General features: G+C 49.2%; 1 protein-coding gene, 1 long non-coding RNA gene and 1 pseudogene across 3 annotated transcripts in view; 1 reads left to right on the forward strand and 2 right to left on the reverse strand.

The window, feature by feature from the left end:
• The window catches only part of PAG1 (phosphoprotein membrane anchor with glycosphingolipid microdomains 1), a 99653-nt gene extending 91834 nt beyond the window's left edge, over window positions 1–7819 (reverse strand). Inside the window, exon 1 of the mRNA XM_039841937.1 lies at window positions 7686–7819. The gene's annotated coding sequence lies outside the window, so the exon portion shown is untranslated. The remainder of the gene's footprint in view (window positions 1–7685) is intronic.
• Window positions 7820–12507: 4688 nt separating this feature from the next.
• On the reverse strand, window positions 12508–12626 carry LOC120585603 (uncharacterized; annotated as a pseudogene).
• A 4958-nt stretch (window positions 12627–17584) lies between these two features.
• The window catches only part of LOC120585545 (uncharacterized), a 30853-nt gene continuing 25412 nt past the window's right edge, over window positions 17585–23025 (forward strand). For both annotated transcript variants that reach the window (XR_005648410.1, XR_005648411.1), the window contains exons 1-2: window positions 17585–17870; window positions 19366–19519. This is a non-coding gene — a long non-coding RNA (uncharacterized LOC120585545). The remainder of the gene's footprint in view (window positions 17871–19365; window positions 19520–23025) is intronic.

Raw genomic sequence — 23025 nt, forward strand, 5'->3', positions numbered from 1 at the left:
AATAATAATAATAATAATAAATCTCTTAAATATCCCACCCCCTAAGTTTTCTTTAGTAGGGGTTCATGAAGACACAGGCAATATGAGGGCGTGGCAAGAACCCAGAATTTGAAGTCAGAACGCCTCGTCTTGGGTCCTCGGTACTCTGTCATTTACTAGCTGTACCATCTGAACCCTGTACATCAGCTCCGTCATCTCTATAATGCGGGTATTCCTTCTGCCTTTAGGTCAAAATTAAAGACCAAAATGGTCAAGGACGGAAACGCTTGCTATGAACTAACACACGTGGTGATGACCGCATCATCACCGAATACTCGAGTTTGTCTACGACACAGTGAGGCCTCTTTTTATAAGACAAGTAACAATTATAGGAAACTGTACTCAGTATATCCCAAATAAATCAATGGGCTAAAAGGCTCATTTATAACTATAAAAGGATCGGTTCGAAGGTCCAAACCCTCTGAAGATGCCATGGCCATGGGGAAAGCTTAGTTTCCGCAAACTGGCAGATAATGTGCCTTTCGTTACTTTTCCTTCTGGGGCACTCATTCGCACACACGATGAGACACGCCTGCTTTGGAGAACCACGCACTTTATGCACAAGGAAGTGAGTCTTCCCATTGTCCCAAGTGCGCGTGTCCTGCTGTCAACGGAGGAGAGAAATGAATGACAGAGGAAGACGAGAAAAGACCATTCTGTCTCATAAACAGCTTGAGACCCGGGATCACGGTTTCCTCGGGATTTTATTGCGGATTTCTCTGCTTCCCCCTCACACCCTCCCTCCTTCCACGTGGCAGCTCTGAATGTTTATTGGCAGGTGTTGAAAGCCACATGAGAAACAGCCATCGCTACGGGAAGACAAGCAGGGAGACGTCAGACCCATCCCTGGCGCCTTCCATCAAGCATCCCGCTCTGCTCTGCCTCTGGCTTCGGCCACTTTGTGTCCAGGCTCTTGTCAGAAACTTCTCTCACGTCACGTCCTCTGCCTCTGCCTGACACCCGGGCCTCTGGATTGTTTGCTTGTTTTGCTTTTTAATTCCACACGCCCACCTGGCAGACCATGATCTGAGCCACACCTTCGAACTGCGAACCTGTATTTCCAGCTCCGCCTCTGCCCCGAGTTCCAGAACCACTGGCAGGTGTCGGCTGAACCCCGAGCCCAGGGTGTGGCCCTGGCGCCTCGCGTCACACAAGACCAAAAGTGAATTTGTCACCGTCCCCTGCAAATGTGCCAGCCTCTGTAGTCACCGTCGTGACCGATGGCCCCTCTGTCCATCCAGTTACTCAAGCCGCCCGGGAGTTGCCCTTAAAGCCACTGCCTGCTGCTTCTCCCTCCTCCGATCTCCGCTCCTTTCGGTCTGAGTTCAGACCCTAAACCCACACCAGGATGCAGCGGCTCTTTTCCAGGCGTCTCTTTGCTGCCCCCTCCGTGCCCCCAGCCCCATCCATTCCCTAAGAAACAGCGAGTGTCCCTTCTAGAAGAACAACCAAAAGTGCCCAAACAGGCCCCCAAGCCCCGTCCTGAAGTGGCCGCAGCCCCTGCTCTCCAACGCCACCTCACCCACTGCCCGCGACGTGCTCGTCACCTGGACAGACGGCGCCCCCTCCAGCACAGTTGCTGCTCCCTGTCAACTCAGACTGACCCCTCCAGCCTGCCCCTGTCACCAGCGGCCGTCCGCTCGGCTCACTGTCCAGACCCAGATCCGGCCCTGCTTTCCCCAGGGAGTCGCCCCAGCGGAATCAGGGACGCCCCACAGAGCCGACAGGCGCCTGGCGAGCGCGGGACCGAGCAAACGTCCCTCCCACTAACTTGGACACCTGCACCGCCGAGCCGCCAGCGATCGGCGGTGTGTGACTTGGAGGTTCGCAGCGATCCTTGATCCTAAGTGTCAGGGGAAAATAGAAAGGCGGCTCTGGACACAATTCCCGAGAGCTGGACGTGGAGGTGGCGTCTGCGCGGCTAGGTGCAGACTGGCTTTTTTAAAAAAATAAAAGCAGTCATCGTCTCGTGTGGTTTTATTGCCTCTGCCTTATAACATGAGCTCCTCGAAAGTAAAGTTTCCCAGGGGCGCCGGAGGGGAGTGCGTGCCGGTGAGGGTGACGGGCCGGAGTCGGCAGAAGCGGCGCTAACAGCGGTGACAGTCACACGGTGAGACCAGGGGCCTGGGGACTTATCTGGGCCCCTTCAGTCCGTAGAGAATACGTTCACCGAAAGGCTCCACAGGCAGCCCGGGGCTCTTGAAAGACCAAAAGGCCCGGAGACAGCAGTGCTGACCGAGTCATGCCCTTCGCTACTTGGAGAAAATCAATCGAAGCTGATCACCTGCAAACGAACACACGACACGATACGCAGGAACTGGGTCCTGTGACGAGCTACTGCTGACCTCTTAAAAAACCATTTTTTTTTTTGTCTAAAACTTGCCCACTCCATAAAGTTCATACGGTTTCAAATGCTGTGTATTTTTTAAGGAAAGGTCCCCAGGTAGGCCAAATTTCCCCGTCCTCTGCCATAAAGTTGACGTTGAGGAAACTGACTTTTGGATAAGTTTTTAGTTATTCACTGGTTTGAAAACCGCACAGTCCTATCAAACCAAGGAGGGGAGTGGAAGAGACAACATGCTGGAATATTATAACAACAACTCCAACCCCAGGGACGTGAAGAACTTCCTGAGCGCCTGCTGGCTCCTGCGTGAAATCGAGAAAAAACAGAGGAGGTGGGACTCGGGACGAGGGCTTCGAAAATATTACAGGCTGGTTTTGAATTCTGCGTTTGGACCGCGGTGAGAGACGCTATGATGCAGACGCAAAGACCTGGCAAAGTCTTTCTATTCAGAGACGACGCGCCGGAACCTTCCGTGTTTGACGTGTGTTCGTCAACTTTAAAACCCTTAGTCTCGTGAATGACACTGTTCCTTACTGACACTTTTTTTACTTAAATTTTTCTTTTTTTAATCACCCGAGAAAATCTCAGGCTTCTGCACTTTTTTGGAGGATGACGCAAGGACGTGACCTGCACGCAAATGGAGTTGACGTGCTCTCTCTCCGGTATGTCCCGTTATCACTTGAAGGCTTCACACTTCCTATGTCACAATGGCAAATGTGGTTTCTGTTTCTGAGCTCGTCGCCTGAACGGGGCTTATGGTCTTCGTGCCCGAAGGCAGGGGGAGGACACAGTCTGCACAGTCCATGCCAGCTGTGGGCCAGGAGGTGGGCACGTGCCTTCCCAGCGTCCCTCCAGCCTTATCCTGGGGCCATGGTGGGGACCACGTGGGACAGTAGAGGGTTATTTTGAGAAGCATAACATAGGGTGTCTATGCAACGTGGTTTAACCATCACGAAGCCTCCAAACTTGGAGGTTATAGACGCCTCAACAGAGAGCTCAGCTCCATCTTGTCTCTGAAACTCACTAGTGTGACCTCAGACACATGCCCACACCTTTCTGGGCCTCAGTGTCCACTTCTGCAAAAGAGGATAGTAAAGTGACTACCACATAAGGTCACCATGAGGGTTAAAGCACACAGTGTTTGGAGTTCCAAGCGTGGCAACCTGCATGTGGTGAGTCCTCTGGGTCACTGATTCATCCCTACCCTTACCCAAGAGGTGTTGCCAGCAAGGACTAGAAACGAGGCAGATAAATCATGCTCAGAGCTATCTTCCTCCCATACCCACCCCGTGCTCTTGAACCCAGCAATGTCTCAGCCTTGAGGGACGGTCTCCGCCATGTTGCATATGAACTGCTCGCTTGCATAACCAGGAACTTTTATATTCCCCCAACGCATAGCTCCCAGATATATGAGGTGCGAGCCCTAGAAATAGAATCAGCTCCTGACGCCTCAATCCCAAAGTGAAAGTAATTCAAAACAGTAGATGACTGGGAACAGTCAACCATCCTCATTCACGCATGTCCACATGAGAAGCAGCTTGCACTTCTTGCCCATGTTGACGGCAAGAGAAAGCTGGGTGTCGGAGGAAAGTTATTTGAAGATTTGGAAGTGGCCTTAGATAAACCAATAAATAGACAACACAACACGGACAGGAAGTAAAACGGAATTATGTGTAAACTCCGAAGAATTAGTTAAAAGTATATTATGAACGAGCTCAAGTCACAGAAGTGATCGGGGAAGATTTTACTACAGAATAATCCAGAACAGAGGAGCATTGGAAACCTAAGTCTCGATTAAGCAAAAGGGAACATCTGTCCTCTGCAGAGGAGGGCTAGCCTCAAGCAGAGGATATTTCAGAGAGCTGTGGACAGCCTCATGACGGCGAGGGCTCTTTCTGGCACATGGTGTCTGTGCTGTTCTGTCCCCAGGCGCATGGCGGCCCCCTCCTAAGAGCTCACTCCACTTTATTTTATTTTTAACCGAGATATAACTGACATACGACATTCCATTAATTTCGGGTGTACAACATAATGAATCACTATCTGTATATATTGAGAAATAATCACCACAATAAGTCATCACCATACACAGTTACAATTTTTTTTTTCTTGTGGCGAGAACTTTTAAGGTCTACTGTCTTAGCAACTTTCAAATATGCAACACAGTATTAACTACAGTCATCATGCTGTACAGAGGGCTTTGATTTAAAAAAAAAAAAAAAAGAAAGCCACCTTAGACCATCCGTCTTGAAGTACTTTCTGTGGTAGGGCACATTCGCTAAGAGGTTTAATTAAGTATCAAATCGGTCTGGGAGCAGTCTGTTGCTTGTGTGCCTTATGCAGCAATAAGATTTTAATATCTAGAAAAGAGAGTCAATATTTACCAAGGGCCAGAACACTCTGCAATCTGGGTGATCGCCTAAGAAAGCCACAAGAAAACCGTGGCCTCGCAACCATTCCAAGCCTCCAGGGGCCAGGCTAGAAATCCAGCAGGCCGTGGACCGGGTTTACACACAGTGCCGCGTGCACAGGACGCTGACGCTGCTCCCCACCTCACGGGTACAAAGGCTCACAGGAAGCACGCTCGTCGAATGCGAGGCATAAACTCCTTCCGTTTCTCAATATACAGTACGATGTGTGGCAAAGGGCCAGGCCCCTCTCTCCCTCCGTCCCCCGGAGTTCTCCAGCTGGGACTGAAGCCACGCCGAGGGGTGACACGATGTTGTTTGTGCATGATTTCTGCCACCATGGTGGTTTCGGCTGCCTGGACCACAGCCCCGTCTGCAGGCAGGAAACCAGCCGGGCGCACCGGCCACCCACATGAGCTCTAACGGGGTACCGATTTTTTTTTTTCTTGACTCACTGAATATCTGAATAAGGAAGTAAACAGCACAGCGTTCACTTCAAGCTGAAGGAGAGCGCTCACTTCACCTGCGGGCACCTCACGCCTCGCCCGGGCGGGGAGTTACCGTAATTATGCTCACTACACAAGCTGCGCATCGCGGAGAACAGTGTCGTGAGCGCTGCTAAGCACTTGGCATGCTTTCCTGCGTCCCTTAAATGTCCTCACCTGCAAACTGAGGATAATAACGCACCTACTTCATTAGGTAATCACGAGGATGAAAGGAGAAGAGATGGAGGAGGCATCGTGCAAGCCGAGGCGGCAGGGCCGGAAAGAACAGGTCCAAAGCAGAGTCCGCCCCAGTTAAGAGCCCAGCTCTGGTTTCTACCATTTGATCTTTCTGAGCTTCCTCTCCTCATCTCCACAGTGGACACAGAGCCACCTAGCTCGGCGGGGAACCGCGGGAACGGTGGGCCAAACGCCAGCTGGCGTCTGCAGGGCTGGGAGACCTCGATTAATGCGTCGACCCTCTCCCTTACGTCACGTGTCAACAGCTTCCATCCGCCATCGTCAACGGTCATTCCCTGCTGTCCACGGGACCCAGAGATGCATCTCCTTCCCTAACAAGGAGCATTTTACCCGGCGTGATGCGCTGGGCCCCAGTTCCACAGCTTCACGCCGAAGAAGGCGTTTAATCCTCAGCACCACCCGATGAGGGGGTGCTCCTGTCACCCCACCTCACAGGCGGGGACACTGAGGCACAGCTTAGGTGACCTGCCCAGATTCGGACGCTACCTGGCCGCCAGCCCAGCGCGCTGGTCTGTCCTCCCACACCAAAGCGATCATGCCTTGGGGGTGGACCTGTTTGAGATGCCCTGCCTGGATGGAATCACTTAGTGCTAAAACATGGCTGCTCTCACGAATGGCGATGTGTTGACAGGAATCACGTCTCAACTTTGGAAATGACATTTTGTATGTTTTCTTAGAATTCTTTAAAAAAACTATGAAAGGTTTTTAAACGAGGTGCCTATAACTAGTTCGTCTTGTTCTATACACTGGGCTGCCATAAATAAATGTGCTTCTTTAAAGATTACCTAAATAAATCTTACACTAAAATATACCCTCTGAGTTTTGGGTTAAACAATGATTACCGGTCCAAATTAAAAAAAAAAAAGAAATGTATTAGGGCAGTCTTAATGTTATCTGTTTGGTTAAACTAATGATTTCTGTAGCAAATAATCTGAATATTCTCCTTATTTCTAATATGCACTGTCTTAGTCACCAAGTGCTATACGGTATTGCAAAGTATTCCTTTTACAAATTTAATCAACTCAAATATTAAACATCAATGGTGATAATCTAATGCTCTGTTTAAAAGGAATCTCTAGGGGGGAAATGAGAAAGAAAGGTTAAAAATTCTGTCCTTCAAAGCAGACCAGACAGCTACCTATAAATCATGCTCTTTGTTTACTAAGATAATTAAGCCCATCAGTACATTTAACTTTCAGACTCAACAATTGTCTGGCATGAACAATTTCCACTTTTTCTAAGACAAAGGGGATGTGTTCAAAAAAGGATCTTCTGTGAGCTCTCTGCACAATGTACTATTTTAAAACATGATTTATGTGTCTAATTCCTGGAGCTGCCTTGAAAAATACACTGGGTTTTTCCTCGCATGCTCCCTGTTACAAGACACTCGGATCTGAAGAGCGTCTACTCTGCCTCAGACTACAGGCTGCTATATCATGTCAGCATTTTCATTAAATATTGTTCGGGCTGGACCTTCGACCGGAGAGCCGCAGCTGCCGGCCCTGCAGACAGAGCTGCTCCGGCGGGAGGCTTACATAAGAGGCGCAGGAGGGACAGCCACGGTGAAGCTCAAGTGCAATCCGCACCCCATTTCTCTGAGACGGGCCCACGTTCTTAGAGTGTATGAAATCGCACGGACGGAGCGGATCTCTCCTTTTATTTGCCTTACAGCACGAAACGCTGGGATGACATATAGGTTATTATTATTATTTTTTACGCTATAGGACTGGGCTCCAATCACAGAAACGCGGGCAACTTCTGCCTAGGGGATGAATAATAAAGTGGGGTGCGCGGGAGCCCGGAGGCCTGGCTCAGCTCCCAGCCACAAAGATCTATCGCATCCAGGAATGTCACAGGAGTCACCCGCCTGAGGACTTAGAAGCCAGGTGAGGAGACCCCGCGCACCCGCTTGCGCCTCCTCCCGCCCGACGCACCCCCCGGAGCCCAGAAGCTCGCGGGCGACGTGCCCGCGGAGCACCTGCGTTCTCCCTGCACGTTTCCACCTGGCGCGTTCGCCCGGGGCTGGAGCCAGCCTCGCCCCGCGTGCCATGTCCGCTTCTTGCACCCTGGCCTCCCCCAGCTGGTGCCCCGCTAACCAGAGGTGCCGCCCCCCCGCTTCCCACAACGTGAAGATGATGAAAAAAAACCCACCTCCCCTTCGCAGGGCTCCCTCCAACTTCAGAAACTGCAGTCAACTCGCTGGGACGCAGGAGACACGGCGCCTTCTCGGGGAGCGCGCTCAGCTGAGCGCAGCCGGTGGCCCCGCGCTGCCCGGCGGCCGCCCCGCTCCAGCCGCCTCGGCGCGGCCGAGCCCGAGCTGGCTCACCGGCCAGGGCGCACGGCGGCGACGGCGGCGACGGCGGCGGAGGCTGCACCGGGCCGCGCCGCCCGGGGACGGCGCCGCCGCGGACCCCGGGGCCCCCGGAGTGCGCGCTCGGAGCGCCTGGCGCGCGTGCCCCGCGCCGAGGGACCCGCGGCTGCCCAGGGATGGCGGCCACAGGGGCCCGGGCGCTGCTGTCCGCAGAGCCGCCGGCCGGCTCGCGGGCTCGGTCCCGTCGCGGGCGGGCGAGAAGCGGGCGGGCGCCGCAGTCCGCACCGGCTGCCGCGCCGCGGAGAGGGACAGCGCCGGGGAGGAGCGGCCGGCGGCGCGGGGCGCCAGTGCGCATGGGCCCGGCGGCGGCCGCGCGTCACCCGGCGGGGCGGCGCGATCCGGGAACGGGGCGGGGGCTCCGGGCTACCCGGGCGCCCCGCCCGCTCGCCACCGGGCGCCGGAAGCCTCTCGCCCGATTTGGTGAGCCCGAAGCTGAGGGCTTGAACTCGTTGGTCCCCAGAGTCCCTTGTCCCTTAAAAACCACTGTTTACTCTGAGCGGTCCTCAGGGCCCGGGCGAGCCCACCAAAGCCAAGTTAATTCAGGTTATAGCGTGACCATAAAGGCCTAGAATTTAGTGGTCAACGGTCCTCTGTCTTGGCAGTACATGAAAATGACCTGGGAAGCTTGTGAGAGCCCTTCGCCCTGGCCGCACCCCATGACATTGAGGTAGGGCCCAGGTGTCGGTCAACAGCCCAGCAGCTCGAACCTTTGATGCATGACAGAATCTTCTGGCATTTGACTAACCTGCAGGTTCTTTCTGCTTCAGTAGGTCGGGGTGTAAGGGCAGAACCTCATGTCTAACAAGCTCTCAGATGATGCCAGCGCTGCAGTCCACCCGGTCCTTGCCTCTCAAAGTGCTCTAGAATCTGGAGCAGAGCTTCTGGAACCCTGGTCAGCTGAGAATCACCCGAGTGGCTCTTCAAAAATGCAGAGCTGGTGCCCAGGCCCTACCCACAGGGGCTGAGGTTCAGACCTGGGCACAGGTGAGACTCTAGAATCCCGATGTAGGTGAGTCCGACGTGGCTGTTGTTAGGACCAGGCTTCGGGGTGTCAGCCCAGCCACCTGGAGCTGGGAATAGACTTGGGCATTGAGGACAGCCAAGCCCGATCTAGAACGCGGGACATCGGACCAAGTCCAAGTCCTGATGCTTTATCCGGCTCATCAAAATCTCCTGCAATTATTCTGCATTACTTCGCTTAGTAGGAAAATACATAAGTTACATTAAACATACACATACATTCCCTACACATATCCTTAAAGAAGACTTAAAGCTGGCCGGGGAAGAAGGCTCATTCGGAGTGGAGGGACGGAGTGGGGGTGTTAGACATCCCGTTCGCGGTGTCTTGTGGAGGGCGGGGTGTGTGAAGCAAACAAAGCCTGGCTTCAACCTAGGGTCTGAGGAGTCTCCTTAGAGAAGATATAGGGACCAGGCTGAGCCTCCTCTTGGTAGCACAGAGTGAAACGTGGGTGTCCAAGAGCTTATGACTGTCCGGCACATCGCACACATGACCTCACTGAAATCTCACAGCAGTCTTGTAAATTGGACAGAAAAGACACATCCATTTCACAGACTAAGAAGGGATGCTCCGGACATCGGTTAACTTGCACAAACTGTGGAACTTGAATAAGAGCACAGATCCAGATGTTGGATGCGGCTTCTGTACACTAAGGAAAACAGGGACTGAGATCTTACAGAGAAAATGGGTAAATGGTTTCTGTGTTGACCGCTCACACCCTCGAAAGGTCGCGCCTAAATATTGAGTGGAAAGGGCTTTGATTTTTATAGGGAGGAAATGCATTTTGTGTCTTCACCCTGGTTTTGCAGCTCCATGAATTGAGGCACAAAATGTCATTCTAAGAGCACCCTGGTCCTGAGGCTGGCAGCTTCCTAGTGCAAGCTAGGGAGCCCCCGAGGGGCTCGGAGAGCAGCACTCAGGGTTTTCGGTGTCAGGATTGATCGCCATTTCCATCTGATCCAGGCCCAAAGAGCTAAAGGATGTAGACATGACATACTGAAGACTGTTTTTCATACCAAGATTGGACATCAGGAAATGGGAACCAAGTGCATTTTGAAGTCACTCCTGGATGCAGAACCAGAATGTCAAGCACGAGTCTTGTGCTTGTGGTAAACGCTACGGACCATATCTGCAATCCAAGCAAGGTTTGGGGAGAAAGTGTGGATAATAGACGCAGGCTCCCAATCAAGAGGTCCGCCTGGGGACGTGTTGCTGCCACCTATGTCCTACCCACCTTTATCTTTATGTCCTATGTCACACATTAGAGCTGCTCTTCCATGTGATTATGAAATAAAAATAAATAAACGAATGAACGCCTAATTAAAAGAGAATCCTTTGTAGATGAAGGAGCTGGTCGTGGAATTGTGTTAGTTCAGTTTTTAATAAGAAAATATTTTTTTAAAGAACGAAGGTAGCATGACAGTCATGTTGGGACTTTTAGGAGGAGAAACCATCCTGTTTTCTTAAGTTTTAGAAACTCCCATCAAAAAATGTATCTGTATGGTATGTGGATCCATTTGCATATTGATTGTAGGAGATCTGGGATTTAATTATATAAAAAGTTAATTAGTATGTCCCACTGCCATTGTATTTTGAGCCACTGTTGTTGGAATTAAGCACATGAAATGTGTGATATTGGATTCATATTCACTGTGCCAATATTGACGGCGTCTGAGTTAGAATCTGTTTCTTGTTCGCTGATCTCGTCTGGCAGGAACGGCTTCTGCATTTGTTTTTTTCTGAGGTCTGTATTCCTCATGGGTCAGAAAAACCTGCTCTTTGGCTGAGACAGTCTTCATTCAATGCCTCTAAATGACCTGAGTGAGGATTTCAATTGTACGGACGCTATCTATTCTCTGTGCATCCCAGGAGCTGTAACTAGAGTAGGTTTTTATTAGACTCTCTCTGCTGAGAGTCACAGGCTTCTCACTGAGCTCAGAAGTTTTGGCCCCTGAATTCCCCATATTTGTTCATTACATTTCACTCAAAGGGATTCTGTGACGTGAAAATCTTTTACCCTCTGCCCACGTCACAGTTATTGCCCAGATAGGAGAACTGTGTAGAGTCCAAGGTGACTGGCAAGTCTGGGACAAGTGGGAATATAGCATTAGATTTCACTAGGGAGAAGAGAAGCTTGCCTTAAAAATTAATTCAGGTCGTGCTTGGTTTTCGGACATGGCTGCTTAGGATGTTTGCCTTGTCTGAACACATGCAGCTGCTGGTAACTTCACTGGAAACCATAACCGGACCCGTGGCGGGATGTGGCGGGGAGGAGTGGGGGGAGTGGGGAGGGGCGGGGTTGGCATGCTGTCTTGTTCCTGGGAAACTTTTGAAAACTTTTAGAAAGCCCAGTCCCTCTTGCCTTCACACAGGACACTCACGAAGTGCCTGGATTTCAAATGTTTACTTCTAAATCGTTTGTTCTAAGTAATTTGCTTAGAACTTAGAGCAGTCAGTGTAATACGTGACCCGGATTTTCAGGCCAGCTCCAAAATGTGTTTTCAACCCACAAATAAGTGAATATCGTTGTGACTCTGAGCCTGGAAGGAAGCAGGTGGTTGGTGAGGATTCCGGCCCAATGGTTGAGACTGGGGTCTGGGGCTGGGGAGGACGGAGTTTAGGGACCAAAGGGGAGGGCTAGCTGTGGCCTTTGCTGGCTGAGGAGCAGAGGCCGGTGAAGAATGGCTATCAGCAGCCTCTGAGAGGAAGCTGGGGGAGGTGAGGGCCTGTGGCCAAGAAGAGGAACAGCCGTGGAACCTGTACCTGCAGCTTAGTGCTCGCCCGTGCTTCGAGTAAGGGTCCCGTTGGACTCGATCTGTAGGCGAGAATGATCAGAGATGAATAAATAGATCATAAATCCCTCATAAATAGATAAACGCTTAAAAAAAACTACTACGGGAGTGTGAATTCACTATCACTCTCTAAGAATGACCAACCCCTGCCTCCCAGCCACGTGCAGGGTGGGACCCCCACGGCATTGCCCCCTCGGCTCCCAGCATCCCCATCTGCCAGCTGTGACCGCATGGCTGTCCTCTTTGATCACCTACCAGGGAGTGACAGTAGCTTTAAGCACATAGTAGGTGCCTAACAAACGTCAGTTGTTAGTGTGGCTTTTTCTCTGTCTCCCTCCTGGAGTTGAGTCTGCAGCCAGATGTCTCCTGCTGCCCATGTGATCGTCGTCAGGTGCGCAGGGTTCCCTGTGGTTTTTAAGAGAGAGTGTGCCTTTCCAGACAGAAGACTTAAGAGTGACTCCAGAGCCCCTCTGAGAACCGGTCCTGGAGAAAAGGCTCTCAGGGGAAATCAAGACAAAGCCTGCTGAAATTAATCTTTGGCCTTTCACTGTGCTGCAGAGGAAAAGGCAGGGCTTCGGATTTGACGCTTCTGGATCTTTCAAGGGGGAGAAAGACATCATGGTGGGAAGAGAGACAGTACTTACAACAGCGAAAACAGAGAGTTCGTTCCTTAAGGAATGTCTTTTCAGATTAAGGAATGGGTACATGCAGCCCCTTTGTCTTCCTGGCCTTACACATTCCTTTATTTTTAACTTTTAATTTATATTTCTTTATATATATATATATTTTTGTCACTTACAGTACCTGGTCTTCCTAGGTGGTCTCCCATCCAAGTACTAACTAGGCCCGACCCTGCTTAGCTTCCAAGATCAGCCGGGATGGGGCTTGTTCAGGGTGGCGTGGCCATAGACTTCTGCATTCCTTAAGTTTCTGTCCCATATCGCCGCTCACGATGTGTGTGATTTGTGTCGGTAAACCTGCCGCGGATGTCCGCGATGTCGACAGAGAGCCCTGAGGTTCACTTTTTAATTCTTCTACCTTTACCGCTTCCGTGTAACACGGTTCTTACAAGCTTCAGTTTTAAGTCAGCATCCGAGGAAACCGTGTTTCGTTAGTCCTAAATCGTTTACCAGCCAGCAAACCGAAATTCAGAATCGAGAAAGGAAGATGGACAGAGGTAACGAGAGCATCACTCCCGGGAGGAGCTCGCTGTGCATCTCCTGCCCTGTGGCACATCTTCGCCCTCCGTTCCCACTCCTCTGCGCTTCAGCAAATGGACTCTTCTGCTCCCAGCCCTGTGCCTCCCACGGAGGGGAGGCCGTCCCTTGTTATAGAGAATCAAAAGGAGATGAAGAGGGAACTCTGTGAGCCAGAAGCCCGTTGAGAAGCGGAGGGATGCGCGTCGTTCACGTGGTTTTCCTCCTCGGTCTGTGTGACGCTCCTTACCCAGAAGGCAGGGATGAGAGGAGTGGCGGTTACTGCTCTCTGAGAAGGCCATGCCCCGCTTCCTGCTTCCCCACGAAGAAGCAGCATCCGTTTCTGCTGAGCCCCTCCCTGCTCCCCCCAGAGAGAAACACTCTCTCGAGGGGGATGATGGCCCATGCTCATCAGGGCTGGTGAGAGCGAACATTTCCAGACTCTTGGCAGTGCTTAAACTTAGTGTTCTGACGAGGTGACAAAAACTCCTGGAATTTGAGATGTTGCTGGTGTGGTTGGTGGCCAGACCCTCGGCGGGTCTCAAACATATTTTTTAGGGGGGAGTACTAAAAGCACAGTCCTGTGTCCTGATGGAAAAGCTGTGTGGGGGTTTGGGGGGGGGTGGGCTTGGAGATTTTACAGCACTTCATATGGATTGAATTCCCAGAGGCAAAGGCCATAAAGTAACCCGCCACTCCAAGACATCTTGTAAAAACGGCAGTTGGTTTTAGAAATATTTAATCCCAGATTCCACTGGAGTACACATGGCATTTCCTGTTTCTGGAAAGTCAAAGGAAAATTAAGCTCTGTTTGGAAGAAAGTGAGCAGAGCCAGGTGCTGGTAACGATCTGCAGAGCCTCCACTCCCGAGGTGGCAGTCGGGGGCCTACAGGACAGCTGTCGGAAGCCGTGGGAACCTAATTTCTCTTGGCGAGAAAATAAACAAAATGTAGAGGCCATTTTTGTTTATATACCTAAGGGGACAGCTGAGCCCAAGGGACATTATTTTGGTTTGCAGAGCCCGTAACAGTGACTTAGGATATTATTTATATTCCTTCGAGACATTATTTTCGAATCGCTTATTCAAGAAATGATCAGTATCCAACCAACTACAGTGCCATTCTAAAGGGTTTCGCTTTGCTTTATGTTTTAAGAAAACACTAGACTATAACATTGCGAATCTCGTTATAGGCAATCGGATAGGAGTTTGCTTTGTCCATATTAATAATTAGAATTTTTTTTTTCTGAAAACACGTGATTGGGCTTTTTGGTTAAAAGAGGCTTGGCTGCACAGGAGCGATGACTATCTTTATGTTTCGCTATTGCCCACCCTGAATCTCCTACTGCGGTCAAATTGGTTTGTTCTTCATCGATTCATTACTCTTTGCACTTTCTTAATTCTGTGTTTCACTGTGTTTTTATTTTATTTTATTTATTTTATTTTTTATTTTATTTTATTTATTTTTATTTTATTATTTTATTTTATTTTATTTTATTTATTTTATTTATTTTATTTTATTTTATTTATTTATTTATTTTACTTTATTTTATTTTTTGACTCAAGTGCACTTCTCTCATCTCTGTGCTCACCAGCTGTACTCTAATGCCTAATTCATACCTCACCACGTCCACGAAGTTGGCCTTGCTTGTCCTAGCTCCCGTGCTGGAGGGGTCTCCCCTGTGGCCTTCTTTAACACCCACTGGTTGCGTCGTTCACGTGGCACGGGTCCTAAACTGTCCCCGATTCTGGCACAGACCTTCAAACACCCTTGGGACTTCTCGAGTGATAGGAACGTCTTGCGATGTTCGTAATGAACGTCCTTGGCCCATGCGTGAGTTTATGCTGATGAGGTGTGGAGAGGAAGCAGCCATGTGGGTAGAAGTCGGAGCTTTCAGCCTCACCTGCTGACCTCGGTGGAAGTCGAGGCGGAGGCTGGAGACTAAGTTCGGTCACGTGGCCAGTGGTTCAGTAGGCCACGCCTCCGTGATGAAACTGCTGTGGCTCAGGACACCGAGGCTCGGGGGGCTTTCTGGTTGCGGAGTAGATCTCTGTCCCGGAAGGGTGGCACACCTTTACCGCACAGGTTCAGAAGCTCCTGCACTCAGCCCTCGTCCAGACCTCGCCCCGCGTCCCTTCTCACCCAGCTGTTCGTTTGTGTCCTTTCTAACAAAACAGTAGACCCGAGTACAGAGCTTTCCTGAGTTCTCTCAGTCATTCTAGCAAATGATCAAACCTGAAGGAAGGTTGTGGGACCCTCTGAATTTGGAGTCAAGTCAGACAGAAGTGCAGGAAGCCTGAGGACCCCACCTGCAGCTCGCATCTGTGGCCAGGGCAGTCTCTGGGGACCTTGCCCTTTAACTTGTAATCTGACCCCAACTACAGTTGTTAGCATCAGAACTGAATGGAATTGTAGGACATCCAGATGGTGTCAACAAACGGGTGTCAGAACACGATATTGCATAGTTCATTTAGAGACACACCATGTTTTTATGTGTGTCTCTAAATAAACACCATGTTTAGTTATACCGTTGATTAATATCAGGCAGAATGGGCATCATGACATCAAGATGAAGAAGACAAAAACTTATATCGGGTGATTCCATCCGGATCAGTCGAACTGCAATGTCGACTGATGGTCAGTGAAGCAGTCATCAAATGCGAGTGTGTGCAGCCCATCTCTCCAGCTGCCGGCAGGCTTCAGGGAGTCAAGACCACATGTTCTTCATCTTTTGTATTTCAAACAATGCCCAGTGAATTGTCTTAAAAACCCTAACTGTTAATGACCTGCTCGATGGTTGCTATGTTGATGTACAAATATTTACTTATTAATGTGAATACTCACCTTGCATTTCATGCCCGCTTAAGTCTTGTCTCTCCGAACGTTATTTTAATACTCTTTCTTTTCCTCTCCATATTTCACAAATGAGAAAAGCTAAGCCATAGATAAGCACCTTTGCTAGAATCTCAGACTAAGTCAGGACCAGACCTGAAATTAAAAGTCCATTTTACTTGGGTTTCCATGCCTGTTACTTAACTTATCACACCCGGCGTAAGTATTAAGAGCTGCTGGTTATTTCCAGTTCCAGCCATTATATAGATGATGACAGATAGCGATGCAGGCATCGAGGCTCAGAATCAGATTCTATGATGTGTGATACGCTTGACATTCATCCTAGAACCGTTCATTTAGCTTTGTGTTCATACTAGCAGTTAAAGCCAATATCTTCTTGCCAGATCACATGAGACAATCATTTATACTGATTGGGAAAGTTAGGGCTCTAACTTAAGGTATACACTTTCAAAAAGGATAGGAAATGGACCTCAAGTATTGATAAAAACTGAAACAAGAAACATTAAAGAAAAAAAAGAAACCTCAAGAGCATAAAAGTAATCGTATTGTTTGCCTAGCCCGTTAAAATGTAATTATTCCTCTTCAGCTATAGCTGGTCTCAATCCTTGAGTCTTCGTGTTATAAACCAATCGAAACTGTAACTTTGTGGCCAGAGGAGGTTCTGATGTTGACAGAGGATATCAGCCAACCTTTGTTTCAGACGAGAGAACACAGAGAGAAGTCTTTTTATTTTATCTGCTGTAATGTTACTCTTCAGATGTCATTATTTGCCTTTCCAACACACCAGACTTGTACTTTGTTACGAATAGAGTAGCTGAAATGTCAGCAGGGAGAGTTAGAGGGCAGCCACTCCTGTGCCGTCCTATCTGACAACATGCAGTCACGTCCATTAAGGCCTTTGAATTCCCCGCAAACGTGGGGGAGGAAACATCTAGGTTCGCTTAACCTGGTGCTGAGTACATAACAAACCCAGCGAAACTTGCACCGATAAGGTGATGCTCAGTGCATTTCCCTGGGGGCTTTATCTGCAAACGCTGACACAGATGATTATTTTCTGGAGACTTAAGTCTAGACAATACCCGTGACACTTTCTCAGAGACAAAGCAGCTGATTTCAGTGGCCATTTTTCAGTCAAGAGAAAAGCCGTTCCCTTCTAGAAGACCCCTGGGTCAGTAGCGATGTGCTCGTGAGGCTGGGTGTCGGTTCTGTACGAGCTTTGGTATGTACCTGTGTGCCCTAGAATGGGAGCCACCTGGGCGACTGGCCTTGTCAAGAGAAGACTTCAGAGTTGGCCTGATATCAGTTGTTTCAGTATTTAATCCCAGGAGAGGTTAGGTCAGTACTCTTTTGAGATCCAGTTACGGTCACCGCAAACTTTCCGAATTTCAGAACGTGTCTGAGCTAATCTAGACTTTTCTGGATGAGGGGTGATACAGTCACACGGTCTGCTGCAGGCCAGCCTCCTGGGGCCACGGGAGAATCAGTGGGGCTGGATTAGACAAAGGTGGCCTTGGCCAGAGAGTCTGTACCTGCTACAACGGGGACTCCAAAGCACTCTTCCTTTTTCGTAGGAGACAGAGCTGCGAACGCGTGTCAGCCCCGGCACAGGGGTCGGCAGCGTGGGCTCTGGGAGGAGCCTCCCCCAGTTTTGTATGCCGCCATTGCCAGCTAGAATCTCAGCCACGGTGTGGATTCTCTCTCTGTCTCAAAGGTCCTTGTTCAGGAAATGTAGCAACAGGTTATCTTAGTTAATATTTAACAAGAAGATAAATCAAGCTAATGGTTTTTCAACATTTGGCACAGTCTCTGGAATCTAGACAGTGTTCATGGAACAACCAGCAGCGCATGCTCTGAGTCAGGTGATGTCTGCACATCTTATGTGACTGAGTCCTATAACAGTCACGAAGACGGGGTCGGGGGCTTCCTGCTTTCTCATCTTGCAGGTGAAGAAACAGAGACACGCACAGGCCAAGCCACTCGTCCAAGGTCGCACAGCGAGTGAGTGGAGGACCACCCTTGCCCAGACCACGTGGCTCCAGAGGGCATGCATTTTCCGCGGCTCCTCTCATAAATTAACGCGAGCTTTTATTATCGTTGTTTCCTTTCGGTAAGTCTTCCCAGCTCCGCGACACAGACGTGACCTCCGTCCCTTCAGGTCTCATGTGCTAGGGGAAGCGGCCGCTGGCTTCTCCTGTCGCTGAAACCACTTGTCCCTTGCCGGGTTCCCTTGGCGAAAGGAAATGGTAGCGGGAAGCGCCGTGAGGCATGAGGAGGGATATTTTTGTTTGGATTCTGAGCCTGAAGAGTGTCTCCGGGCCTTCCTTTCCTGAATTATAAAATGACGGATTCAGACTGGGATATTTCAATGCATTTTCCACATCTAAACTGTCGCAATAGTCTATTTACCTCAACTTAAATATTTATCGAATACCTATTTTGCGTTCTTTGCTGTGAATAGAAAAAAATTGAATACACGAAGGTGACGATTCTAACCACAAGTAACCTTGATCTAGCAGGACACACACATGCAGAAGTAACTGGGGTGGGGGGAACCTGTGACTTGGGATGACCTGGGTTCAAATTCCCTTTTCCTTTCCTCTCTGTGTGTCGCCACAAACCAATGATCTGTCTGAGCTTTCATTTTCTCATTCGTAGAATGGGCCCGATAGTCCTTTCCTGATAAGATGTGGATCATTGCTGGTGCTCGTACACGTTATTAAAGGAATTCAGCAAATGCTCTGAATAAAGACGTTATGAGAAAGAGAATATAGTGGTGTCGGCAGGAAACACGTACAGTCCTGTGAAAAATTAAAACGCGTATATCGAATCCCGGACTCAATGAATTTCCGTGCTCTGTTTTCAAAGTAAACTAGGTAAGAGGTCGCATTCCCAAACGCACCGTGAGCGTTCAATGTGACGTCTAGGCCCCAGACACGATTTTACAGTGAGGGTCTCTTCCAGCTCGTGGTCTCCAGAGACACCCTCGCCTCGAGCTTTGGTGGCGTGTTCGTGCTCACCTGGGGTGTGTGTGTGTGTGTGTGTAGTGTGTGTGTGTGTGTGTGTGTGTGTAACCCCGTAGGGAGGCAGCCAGCTGACGTATAGGCTGTCTGGTGATCCAAACCCAAATCCCTATAAAAAGGCAGCAACATGTGAATAAGCAGAAAAGCACGCTTTATGGGGACTCCTCTGTCCCATTTCTGGGGTTTCCTTCTGCTTTCTTCTGTTCCTCTCTGGGTTGGGCTACAGAGACCAGTCTGCTCCCAAGGAGGGAGATGCTCCAGGCCCAGCACCCCTGCAGCAGAGACGGGGAGCCCACTTACTGAGGTGCCTGCTGGTCCCTGCGTGTGTCCAGACACACTCTCCAAGATCACCTCTACGGGTCATGAGTGGTCTATTGGAGCCTCATCTACCTAATTTCTCTAGGCCTTAGTTTACTTGGAATTCAGATCAGGGGCGGTGAGTGTCCTTGAACTCAGACTTTCGAGGAGTCGTTGCCCTACGCCAAGGGCCTGTGCTTTTCCTGCTCGTAGATGGGTTTTTGCTCATTTGCTGGCATTGCCTACTTTCCTCACCCCTCTCTGATGGTGCCATGTGTTTCTCAGGATGACCGTGGACTCACAGAACTAATTCTCACACTGACTTCGAGTACTTTAAAGCTGAGTCGATGAGTGGGAAGAATTTAATAAACATTTCGTCCTCAGCGTGTGAAATGCACTATAAAGAGATGTCGGTGACCACTCTCCTGATTACAAACAGGTAATTTTAATGTATTACTGTGCTGCTAAAGGTACTGATTATATGATGTTACTATCAACACTTGATCGGAATAAAATGCGTGGTAAAATGAGACGTGCCTAGGCAACATGAGAAACATGCCATTTAACCAATTTACGAACGAAGAAAAGTGAGGCGGAAGGGGTCTGAGTTCCAAGACCCTGGTGGTCAACCTGGATGCAGGTGGCGAGTCTGCGCATGCGCTGGTCACGCCCTGACCCTGGGGTCCCCTCCCTGCACCTCGTGCGGCCACTTCTAAACTAAGGCTCCAGCAGCCAAGCCGCCTGCTCGGCTCAAATCAGCAAATGTGTATTTGACTCCAGCTCTCCGTACGCCTCGTTCCGCTTTGGTTTGAGCCAAAAAGAACAGTGAACCCGACACATATGGACCTGCCCTCACGGATGACAAAGGAAAGCCCCCGATCGCACTGGTTAGTGGAATTCGTAACTGTTAGCGCAGAAATGTTTTCTAAAAATAAAAGTGCCATTATTTAAATACATATAATATATATTTACATATTTAAATAGTATATATAATATTACCCTATTATGATACTATCATATATATTATATATTATACATAGTATATATACTATTATTATGTATATATACTATTATTTTTATCGCTTTGTTTCTAATAGCAGGAAAAAATAAGGAAAAACCCCTGAATGTTCATCAATAGGAGATAGTTTCTTAAAGTATCATACTTCTACTTTATGGAACATTATGTGGCTGTTTGATAGGATGAGGCAGCTCTTTATGAAGGGAATTGGGAAAACGTAATAATACGTTGTTAAGAAAAATTAGCTGTGCCTACAATTCCATTTTTGTAGAAACAATGATAGTAGCGATAGTCTTTACGTGTACACTGTACATGTTAGCTTAGCAAAGGAACGAGTAAGGACGGTCATACCGAATTTTTAACGGAGGTTCCATCACTTGGGCAGACTTCTGAATGATAATGCAGAGCAGTAATGCCTTTTATTAAAAGCATTGAAACAAATGCTTTCCTGGTAAAATAAAAAACACGTAACGTTAAGGAGGAAATCCAGACTTCGTCTTGACTGAGAAAAATACACAGGAGTGTTATGGAGGTAAAAGTGTCAGATGTTAACAATTTTTGCCGCAGGGTAGAATAATGATCATTATAAGTAAATTATTTCTCTCCCTCTGGACACCTTTATGTACTTTCTGTATTTTCTGCAGAAGCATGCATTGATGTGAAAATCAGGAAGAAAATGAAGCCTATGAAGAAAACGTTTGTGCCTTTTGACTTACTAATTCCACTCTTAAGTGTCTTTTTAAAGATAGAACATACTGGAAGAATCCAAATGAAATAATGTCTTTTAAAGTAATTATAAGGAAAGACTGTGCCCTCATTCCAGAAACAATGATTTAAAACAGCCTTTGGAACTTCTTTTGGATTTTCCAGTGCATCCAGCAGAACCATTAGAATATCATACCACTGCAATTAAGCAAAGCTTATCTCTGAGCTCGTTTCGACGTGCTAACCCGCCACCCGGTCGTTGTGGGCAAGGCCCACTCCATGCTAACCGGCAGTATCATGGTGTAAATTCACAGAAAAAAAAGCACATGTCTTAGAAACTCCATAAGACTTTCCCCTCTAGCTATTAATTATTTAAAAAGAGGCATACTCTAAAGCCAACCCCAAAATAATAAATAGAGTACTTCTTACGTAGGAATTTATATTCTCAAATCTGAGGGGCCTCAAGCTTGAATAATTGCTTACTTGTAGGTGTGTGAAATGTGAGGGTAACGTAGATAACCCGTTCGACAAACATTATTGATCGCCCACCGTGCTCCATCTTCTCATCTTCCGGCCGAGTGGTGGCAGACATAAATAGAAGTTGCGCCAAGTGGGGCTGATGGTTGCCTAGACGACTGTGAGGCACTGGGCTGGCGCCAAGGGGTCGGGGCGGAGAGCAGAGGAAGCAGGCAGCGAAGGGCAGGGCAGGTCCCCGCCTGGAGCATCTAAGCTATTAAAATCTGGACGTGGAGCAGGGAGACCTGAGATGGAGCTATGTCACTTTCAAGTTTTTCGAACTTGGACGTGCGAGTTCGCCTCTGAGCAGTGAATTTCCGACTTGATCCGTGCCGAATTGAAAAAAGCTATAAAAAACATACAAGGGCTTTACCAAGTTATCGTGAGGATTAGAGGAGACCGTGTATGCAAAAGGATATTTTATAATGTGTGAAGTTCCTACATACATTGGTGTGTTAGCAACCAAGGGTCTGTTCGTATCGTTTGGGACGTGTAGTGTAGCATCTTGCACCTGTGCATCACAAGTGAAGTATTTATTACATTAGACAGAACATATATTTGCGATGAAGTGATGTATTAGCTTGGGCAGCTATTTTCATCAGGAAAACCAAGGTTCTCTGGGTCATGTTGAACCACACGTGCGGGCACAGAATACTTAACATGACTCAGTCTCAGAGCTGGGGGTGTAATGCATGGTCACGCGATGTCACCATCTGCTGGTGGCTCGTGTGTTTCTCGTCTGTCCTTTCTTGGGTCACCAGTTCACTGGTTCGGTGTGACTCGTTGATTCAATCATTCATCCAGGACGTGTCACATAAGAACTGCTTATGTTTCAGACTCACTACCGAGAGCCGCTGAGACCGTGGTGAGGAAAAGCACGCACGCTCACTGATGCCGCGGAGCTCACGGCATCGCGTAGGAGGCAGGGATCCGTCAGGCAATCATACGAACCGTTGTAGCCGTGACAGTTGCTCGGAAGGGGAGGTGTGTAATTCCACAGAAACCTGGAATTTCTGTCTGATTTCGTCACAGGGGTCAGGAAGGACTCCTTGCCAGAGATGAGCGGGGAGAGAACATTCTAGGCAGAGGGAACAGCTTGTGCAAAGGCCCCGAGTCAAGAGGGACCACGGCAATAGGATTCCATGAAATAAGGCCAGAGGGGCTGAATGTCAGCGTTAGGGGCTTGCAGGAAAAAACAAGGCAGAGAGGTTCATGGGAGCTGAAAACCGTGCAAGACTTAAAGGCCGTGTCGAGGAGCCTGCGGTGTCCCCAGGGAGCTGTGGGAAGCTAATCGGGGTGGTAAGCAGGTGTACCTTGACCTCATCTAGATTTTGGGAACAAAAAATAGCTCTCACTGTGTTTGGAAGAGGAGACTAGAGACGGGCCAGGGCTGATGTATCAGTCTTCTGTTGCTGCTGAAACAAAAGATCACAAATTAAGCGGTTTGAAACAACGTCGCGATTGCCGTGGGCCAGAGATTCGGGCCCGGCCCGGCTCAGCGGGGCTCTCTGTTCGCCTCTCGCCAGGTAGGGGTCACGGCGTCTCTGGTGCCCGGGCGCCCAGCGTGAGTTCCCGAGTCGCTGGCAAAGTTCCCTTCCTCCTCTTGCTGTCCTGGCGGCCCCTCTCGTCGTTGGGCTGCCACTGCCCCCGCCCCCCACCCCCTCCTTGCTCGTGCTTCCTATGGTTCTGCCTTCAGCTGGCAGACA

Source organism: Pteropus medius, unplaced genomic scaffold (genome assembly GCF_902729225.1).
Source record: "Pteropus medius unplaced genomic scaffold, Ma_sr-lr_union100, whole genome shotgun sequence".
Lineage (NCBI taxonomy): Eukaryota > Metazoa > Chordata > Mammalia > Chiroptera > Pteropodidae > Pteropus > Pteropus medius.